General features: G+C 41.2%; 1 pseudogene; it reads right to left on the bottom strand.

Annotated features, from left to right (window-relative positions):
- Positions 1–8,032: 8,032 nt before the first annotated feature.
- LOC103751446 lies at positions 8,033–9,292 on the bottom strand (annotated as a pseudogene).
- Between the last annotated feature and the right edge of the window lie 472 nt (positions 9,293–9,764).

The following is a 9,764-nucleotide window of genomic DNA, read 5'->3' as shown; positions in this document are numbered from 1 at the left end:
CAGGCTGAGTCGCCAGCACCTACCTGTTTACAACCACCTGTAACTCCAGTTCTAGAGGCTCTGAAGCCATCTGGCCTCTTTGGGCACCTGCACACATAGGCACACACACACACACACACACATAAACATAAATAAATCTTTAAGAAAATACTAGGCATACATAAAAGTAGACAGGATATCAATGAACCCCCATGTCATCATACCATTTCCGTTTATGATCAAGCTTGTCTCATCTAAACCCTCATCCTCATCCCTCTCCATATACAATTCAGAAACAAATTCCAGACAGTGCATTTCATTGGAAGACTTTTAAACTAATTCAAAGTATTGCTCTTTGATTTAAAAGTTACATGCAGGCAAACCACTCATACACATAAATTTTTTAAATTAAATTTTTTAAAAATTTAAAAATTGGGAAGCATTTTCTCTGGGCTATTTGGATTTATCAGAAAAATTTTTCTGCTGAATTACTATCAGGGCTTTTTGTCTATCATTGGCATGCTGCAAACTGTGCTCCTCGCTGTGAGGACTGTTGCATTCCAGAGGACCTCAGGACATGAACAGTTTACACCTGAGAAATGGGCAGGGAACCTGGACCTCAGGAAGGGTGGTTTAAGGAGTTTTAGTTGCTAAAATAAAACAAAAAAATAAAGAAAAAACAAAATGTGTACTTGCGCCAAAAGATCACAGTGGATATTGGTGCCCCGACCTTTAGGGTGCCTGGTGAGCCCTGGGTTGCCAGATCCTTTGGAGGCAGTCACCTTTTACTCCTTTTACCCCTAATTTGTGCTTATACACAAACAAGTTTGGCAAGAGCTTCATGAACTTCTTCTTTACTCTGTTCTTGGAAAGCATTCTGGAATTGGACATTGAGCAGCTACCACAGTCCTGTGGTATGACACTGGTTATATTTGAATACAGGATGCTATGGAAGGGTCTCTCTTCCTTACTGAGATTCAAGTATTCAGAGAGCAGAAGCCACACTTTATTAATCTTTTGATGCCTAAGGCCCACTGTACCTACCATACCTGAGAAAGAGTAAGTGGACAGTTCACCATGGATTCTGAGTGTTTAACTTGTAATTCCAAGCTTTTTATGAAGTGCAGGGTTGGAATACAAGGCTTGGTATACTCCATCAACTGAGCATCCAGCATCCCCTGGTCCAGTTTTCAAAGTATTGAAACAGTAGTAACGTCATCAATTCAATCACTTTTAGAAGTAGTTTGCTTTGAGGCCCCACCCCTGGCTGAAGAGCTGTTGGCAGTTGACAGCTGCTAAGGGAGCGGAGTCACTCTCCTTTAGGGATGAAGGTTGCTCAGTCCCTAGTGAATGGCTCCATTCCCATGCACACATAGGCAGCACTAATTGGACTCAGGGGATCATTAAAAACAATAAAAAGGACACAAAGTTGGGAGGAAGACAGGATAGAGGTCACTATGGGGAGTTGTGAAGTGGTGGTAGGTAGGTATAATCAATATACATTGTATAAATATACAATTTTCAAAGAAAAAACTATTAAAAAAGAAAAAAGAAGTTGTATGATCATCCTTTATATTACTAAACTGATTAGTATTCATTATGCAAATCCCCAGACTCAGCTACTGATCTGGGCCTTACTTGTAACCATGCACCTCTGTTTTGAGAGATATAATTTTGCTGGAACATTCTAATCCAGGTGAGAACCTTGCTCTGGTAGGATTCATAACTTCAGTTCTAAGCAGCTCCAGCCTGGGACCTCAGAGAGCAAAGCTCAAGACTTGGGCCTTCTCAGGGGCTGACTTCAGATGTGCAGTACCCACCAAGACTTGTCAGTAACAGGATTCCCCTTTCCTTCTTTTCCAGCAGAGATCCTGGAACCTGCTGCTCACATGCCTAAAGCCGAAGGATGTGAGCCAAGCTGCTTCCATGCCTGTGGTGGCCTTCAGAACAGCTTTCCATCCGGTCTTCAGGACGCCAGCCCAGGCACCGACACCTAAAGCAACATGTTTCATACATGTTGGACGTGACATTTGGAGGCCGTTTGGAGGTGGGTGATGCTTTGGCACAGACCAGAGCTCTGTTTTGCATTTTAAATGTTTGGGAGACTATTATGTTCGTCATGCATTGCATTTATATATTTAGAAAAATTTGTAGAGTAGTGGGAAGCAGGGGAATGGAAGAGGGTGGGAATAATGAACTGAAGGGCAATACTTTGTTTATTGGCAAAACATTTTGGCAGTAGGGCTGGGGAGATGGCTCAGTGGTGAAGAGCACTGACTGCTCTTGCAGAGGATTCAGGTTCTGTTCCCAGCACCCACATGGCAGCTGAAACTCCAGCTATAGGGGATCTGATGCCCTCTTCTGTCCTCCACAGGCATTGCACAACATGGGTGCTCTTACATTCATGCAGACAAAATGCTCATACCTGGATAAAATAAAAATAAGTCAATAAAAAATTAAAAATGTTTTGGATAGTGTCTTTTCTTACATGACTGTATTTTCTCTCTCCAAAATATATTTCTGGTTTTAGTATCCCATAAAGTCCATTTATTCTTTCAGTAGAATTGCTTTTACACAGTCTTCTGGTACACAAAAATGAATGAATGAATGAATGAATAAATAAATAAATAAAAAAAAATATTTTTGGAGACAGGTTTTCATGTATGCCAGACTCGTTTCAAACTCACTATGTAGCTGAACATGACCTTGAATTCCTGATCTTTCTGCTCTACTTCCCCAGTGCTGGACTGACAGATGTGCATCACCACACCCAGCAAGAATGCAGAACTTTAAAAAACTATTCCTACAGTAGTATAAAGTTGACTCCAATATAGGCTTCAAGAGGATAACTTTAGTTGGCCTCTTTAATTGTCCTACCAGATGAAATCACAATGGTCTGGGTGAATGTATAATTTATTAATATGAAAGCACATTATTAGCCTGCAGGGCATAGTTTAGTCAGATTCTATACCTCTCATTATGAGTTTTCAGTGATATTATCCCATAGTATCTCCAGACATTTCCAAAAGCTTGTAAAAAAAAAAAAACAGAACCAACCTACCTGTACTACAGCATACTTAAAGGAGGTGTTCTGTGAAAAAATATGTACAAGCCATAAAATCAACACTTTAACAGAAATTTAATATATGGGTAATGCAAGGTAATAAAATCAAACAATGAAAGAATATTTGAATTTATGGGGAAAAACAAAACAAATAATAGCCCTCACTTTTTATGCAAATAATGAAAATTTTCCTTTTCTAAAAAAGTACACAAAAATTACAGAAGCAATATAAACCTCTCATCAGAGATCAAACCACTTGCATGCTAATGTTCCCAGCAACATTATTCATAATAGCAGGTGAGTGTCCATCAGCAGGTGAGTGGATAAACAAAGTATAGCCAGTCTAAGACACAAAAAGGGGGGAGGGGAAAGGAGAATAGTACTGGGAAAGCACTCCCTTAACATACTGAAGGCCCAGGTTTCATCCCTCACCACACACACACACACACACACACACACACACACACACACACACTTACTCAAATCCGCTACCTTGAATTCCAAGTCAGGCACTTCATTTTACTACATTATCATGATTTACTATCTCCAGGATGTAACACCCTTTAGCCCTCTCTCAGCAAATTGGGTCAACAATGTTTATCTTTATTTTATGTGTATGAGTATTTTGCCTGCATGTATGTAAGTGCACCCATGCATGCAATGCCCGTGGAAGCCAGAAGAGGGCGATGGATCTCCTGGAACTGGAGTAGTTGTGAGCTGCCATGTGGGTGCTGGAAAACAAACCCAGGTCCCTTACAAGTATAGCCAGTGTTCTTAACCTCTGAGCCATCTCTCCAGCCCCTGGTTAATCTTTAAAAGCACATTTCTAGCTTGTGTGTGCTATGGTTCCTCTACATTTGCCTTTTCTTTGTGTTTAAAAAGGATTTTGTATATCATTCATTTAGCATCATGATCCTCTAAGACAGCTTTAATGTTTGATTTCACTAATGTACCACCATGACCCAGGAGATTCCTGAAGCTACTATGCTAATCTTGCAATTTTTCTGACAGCATTCCTCTATCCATTTCAAAAAAGCTCAAATAATAGTATTTTCTACAGTAGATCTAATCAGTGACTCAGAACACATTTATTGAATTACTATAATGTTCAAAATAAGACTCTCTTCCAAACAGGAAGAGCACCCCAAATCCTAGTACTTTACAAATAAAGTGCTTGTGGGCATGGAAGTTGGTAGATAATAGTTGTGAATGAATGAATGGAGACCAGTCTTTTTATGTGTAGTGCCTAATGAATAGACAATAGTTAACAACCACCTATTTTAATAGGCCCTTAATTCATCTGACATTCTAGAAGAGATCGACTTTTCTGAAGTAAAGAAAAAAAAATGATATAATTGAACCACGAAAATAAATCTAGGAATTCTGGCAAATCAACTGTTTGGTTTAGTGTTGTTTACAGTGTTTTGAACTGATCGTTTCTTCAGTATTTTTCTTTCTGCTTTGCATACTTGATCACTAAACTTTACTCCTGAACTGTTAATGTTTAGGATCCCTAAGAAATGTTGCTGTTTAAAAATCAATAATCAGAACTGGGCATGGGTGCATGGCCTTTAATCCCAGCACTTGGGAAGGCCGAGGTGAACAGATCTCTCTCTGAGTTTTGATTTTAATGACACGAATTATTCAAAAACATCTTTTTTCTTATGGACAATTGGAGGTGGTCCTGCAAAATAGCTCATTAGGTAAGGGCACTTGTCTCTGAACCTGGGAACCTGAGTTTGAGTCTCAGGACCATGAGTTACAGGTGCTTGTGAGCCACCTGAGTGAGTGCTGAGAATCAGACTCAGGTCCTCTGCAAGAGCAGTACGCACTCTTTAACTACTGAGCAACTTCTCCAGCCTCTCAAAATTGGAAGGGTTTTTAAGTCATTCCAAATTCTACTGCTCGTTTCCAATCCTGATTCTATCACTCCTTTCCTGACTTGAAAGTTTCTTCTGCTCGTGAAAAATTGAAAATCATTACTGTGACAGAAAGGTCAAAAGCAGTAAACTGTGTAAAACAAAAAATCTTAGCACTCAAAATATATGACCAGATATTTAATGTTGTGTTTTATTTTGTGAGCTATAGAATCAGAGCCCCAGTCAAGGCAGAGGATTACTTTTCCAACTATCTGAGAGCCATCATTTAAGATGCTATCTTACTGAAAGAATCTATTCCTTCTCACGAAAAAAAAAAAAGTTTAATTCCAATTGCTCGCTGTAAGAAATGCAAACGGTGGAAATAGTAAATATATTCAGCATGTAGAAGAAACAGTTGGTATTCAGTAAACAGCAAGTAATTTATTGACTTGGCAAGGCTCCCTTGGACTCTAGTGTATAGTTAACCCTTAATTACCTCAGAACAGATTTACTCTTTGGTAAACTGTTAGGAATGTTATTGAGCCATCTCGCCATCATCTGGCTAAATTCTAGGTTCACAGGAGTGTGACTGAGACAACAGTGCAGTTAGCTGAACTGAGTGGGGTGCTGGGTGGGGGCTCCTTCAGGGCATGCTCCTATGGGGCATGTCCTCTTCACCCTGAGCGCTTATGATGAAAGACAGAAATTCTATTTGTGCAGAGCTCACAGTCCAATGAAGAGGAAGACAAGTTTGAAAAAAAAAAGGTGTGGGCCAAGTGTGGTGGTAAATGCCTGTAATCCTAGCATTTGAGAGGCTGCAGAAGGAGATTTCAAGTTCAAGGCCAGCCTGGGCTATATAAGGAGACCTATCTCAATGAAAAGAAAAACAGACACACCATCATAGCACACGGAGAGGTCAACAGGGCAGGCCTGGGACTTTGGTAAGAGGCAGTCAGTACTGTTTACCTGAACACCTGTTGCAGATACACTCTAAGGCACACCATTTGAATACAGTCCTCTGAATTGAGGCATTATTATTATTAAAACCATTACCTTCAAATTACAGGTGAGTAAACTGAGGCATAGAAAGACCTTGACCAGAGTTGTGCAACTAATTTGGAACAGATTTAAGATTATTATAATTCCTTTTTTTCTTTTTCTCCTTGGTATTTGTTTTGAGACAGGGTTTCATTTTGTAGTACAGGTTGGTCTAGAGCCTGGTCACTATGTAACCCAGGCTAGCTTCAAACTCAGCAATCCTCCTACCTCAGCCTTCTGAGTGACAGGATTATAGTCCTGGGCCACCACAGCAGGGCTCCATCTAATTTTTGAGTGCAGCTCTTGGTCTTTGCTGACCAACCACAATCTTGAGAACCTCTAGATAAAGAATGTCAATTGCTTCTTAGAGACCATGTCAGTGGGACAAGGCGGGGAGATGTTACAAAGGGGACACTAATTCTCAACAATGTGTCTTTTGCTTTTGTCTTTGTTGCTAATAGGAATGAACCTTCCACATGATCATAAGCTAAGGAGAGACAGCTGATGAAGAGTGAAAAAGAGAAAGCCCAAGAATGGAGGGGCGACATGGGGGCAGGGCTCAATGAACGTGTGCTTAACATAAGTGGGGCCCTGGGTTCAAATCCCAAGGACCAAAACAAAGAAAAAAGATGCCTAGCTAGAGACACTTATATTTCTGTGATTGGATCAAGTAGCTGAGAGACCCAAACAAAACCACAGCATCCTGCCAGTTTAAATAGTTGAAGCTAGTCAGTACCGTCTGGGTGTTTTTAATGAAAGAAATCAGAGGCAACAAGTGTCCATCTGGGTTCTTCTCACCTTGGAACTCACTTACATAATGAGGGTAATTGAAGGAGAGGTTGACTAAATTTCTTGTTTACAGCTCAAAACTGTACTCGCTGTATGATCCTAGATCCATTTCATCTAGATTGGGGGTGACTGGTAACACTGATTGGCTAGGCTCCATGGACGCTTTTCCTCTTTGTGTTCACAGTACAAAACCAATGTCTTCCTCCATTCCATCAGTGGCTGTCCTCATGGAGAGGTTAGTTACCCAGAGTTCTTTGGAAACAGAAGCTATGGTACCCACTGTAGCACTCTCTGCCCATCCTGCAGCAGTACTGGAAATTATTAGTTTCAGTTTTCCCAATCTTATTTGTAAAACTTCTATGCCAAGCATGATTAAACTTTATTTAGATTAAACTTCTCATAATAAAACTGGAAAGGGGAATTAATTTCAATGGTTTATTTTTTGTTTGTAATTTCATCATAAGGACATATGTAATGAAAGCCGTACCCAGTTCTCTTGGTAGGTTTTTGCTGTTCTGGTGGAACAGTGTTAATTACACTTGGGCCATTATTTCATGAGTTCAAGGAAAACACTCCCTGGACCTGCAGTGCCAGGGCACTAAGGTGAGGGGGAATTGTGAAAGTGAGACATATACATCATCACTAGGAGCTTTTGACTTTTTTTTTTTTTGTCTAAATGTTTTTATTTGAAACAAAGAGTTGCACTAAGCAAGACCTTTCCTTCCCTACTCCAAAGTAAAACAGCAAAATAGGGCAAAATTCATTTGGTAGCTCAATTCCAGTGTGAACAACACATGTGTTACGACAACTTTATTCATAAGAAGTTCTTACATAAAATATGATCCTCAGACTAAGTCACACAAAAGGAAGTGTTTTTGTTTTTTGGTTTTTTTTTTGAGACAGGGTCTCCCTGTAGCCACAGCTGGCCTGGAGCTCACTATGTAGGCGAGGCTGACCTTGTACTCACAGAGATTCCCTTGCCTCTGCCTCACGAGTGCTAGGATTAAAGTTGGGCACCACCATGCCCAGCAAAAGGAAGTGGTCTTAATTCTGTGTGGGGGACGCATTTTCTCTGAGTGCCACAAGGTGGGAGAAGCACAAACATAACCCATTCTTTAAAACAACAACAGCAACAAAAACTGAATTCAAAGTAGAATATTCAATTCCCCCATCTCCCATAATAAAAAGTAGTGCTGAGATCTGGCACCCAGCACCCAGATTTGGTTGTTATCCTGGTCATTTACAAAGGGTTTCCCAATGACTTGCATCATTAGGGTTGTAATGTAAGACTCAGGAGAGGTGTCTACTCCTTCTTCCTCTTCTTGCCTTCATGCTCATGTTCCTTGGGGTGACTGCCATCTGAGGGGCTTTTAAAGCCACCACACTGTTTGGCTTCTTCCAATAAAGCTTGTCTAAACCAAAAGAATCTTTCTCAGACTGAGCCGGTTCTCCTCTGCCTCTTTGTCGGTGGTCTGAATGAGAAAACTCCCTATCAGAACAACCCTGTTGATCTTTATTCTGGCTTCTAGGTCATCACCATATATGTCCTTGTCCAGATTTTTACTGGGCCTATAAATACTCTGGCCATATCTTTACCAACTCTTCAAGCTTGATCATAAACATTGTAAATTTCATCTTCTCCACCTGCAAATCCACTGTTCATACCCTTGGACTGGTTGAAGAGCCTTTGGTCATACTGGATTTCATTGGAAGTCCAAGGATTGGGCACACCAAGAGCAATAACTTCACTGATCTCTCAATTTTCATTTCTCTGCAGTTTTGACCTCTTATCGGGAGCTGTCATGAAAAGATTCTGGCTTGCAGTCTCTCTTTTCCCCTATCCTGTGGGATTTCAATCCTTTCCCCATGCCCCTCCATCCTCTTTTTCCACACAGGTTTTAATCCTGCACTCCTCTCTCTGGCTTTCTGGGCCATTTCTCTAAGCTTCACTTTGTGTTTCTCCTTTTCTTTTTGAGCCATCTTTCTCTCTATGTGAGCTCGCATTTCCACAGCTTCACGACCCTTCTGCTCAGCAACATCGAGAGCCTCAGCCAGTTTGGCAAAGTTCTCATTTATGTGTACTGTCTGAAGTCCTCTTCCACCGGCAACTAACGATTTATCTAAAGGAACTGTGTAACCCTTTGCGTTCTTCCAGTTGGAAATACAAGGAGGAATCCTCTTCTGTTGTTCCTTTATAGTCATCTTCCGACTTGGAGAATGCATTACAGGTGCAGGAGGAGAAGGTGGTCCGGGGAATTTTCTTATTATTCTTGAACCTTGGAGACTCCATTGGATCTTTCTGTATTTCTACTATCTGAATAATCCTTTGTTTGGCTCCAGAGTTGAACGCCACTCCTTGCTGTGATGGTGTGTATCAGATGTACTGAGCAGGTGCCAGTTTGCCAGCTGCTCTAACTGGCATGGCTGTAGTGACCTTCTGTGACACAATTTTCTCTAAGGCTACCCTTGTCTTTTCTGTCATCTCTTTAATAGCTTCTTCATCTGGTCTTTGCAGGTCCGGGTCATCTGCATTATTTGGAATCAGGTTGGTATATTTCCTATAAATGACCAGAGAGAGTCACACCACAATGGAGAGGCTGAGAATCTAGTAGTTGATCTGTCCATGAGGCTGGATGTCTCAGCCAGTAAGAGAGAAGGCAAGTGGCAAAAAGCAAGAGCTCCCTTCTGCCACAGCCCTTCTGCCATCAGAAGGTAACACCCACATTTAGTGTAGGTCTTCTAGCTTCGCGAATAATCCAATCAAGAAGGTCTCTCTCATTTCATTTAATCCCAAATCCAGTCAAGTTGACACCTAGGATTAGCCATCACAGTAGAGATGGGCACAGCCTGTGGAGGGTCTGACAAACTATGCTAGAGGATTAAGCTAGTCTGGTCTAGGAAGCTAGTCCAGAGATCTGAGAAGGAAGAATAGGAGCCGGCCTGCACCCAAGGCCAGAAGGGGGACAGAGTGGAGGGAGGGAGAGAGAGAGAGAGAGACAGAGAGACAGAGAGAGACAGAGAGACAGAGAGACAGA

This window comes from Nannospalax galili, unplaced genomic scaffold, assembly GCF_000622305.1.
Source record: "Nannospalax galili isolate Female #2095 unplaced genomic scaffold, S.galili_v1.0 scaffold406, whole genome shotgun sequence".
NCBI classification, from domain to species: domain Eukaryota; kingdom Metazoa; phylum Chordata; class Mammalia; order Rodentia; family Spalacidae; genus Nannospalax; species Nannospalax galili.
This window is presented reverse-complemented; position numbering and strand designations above follow the sequence as displayed.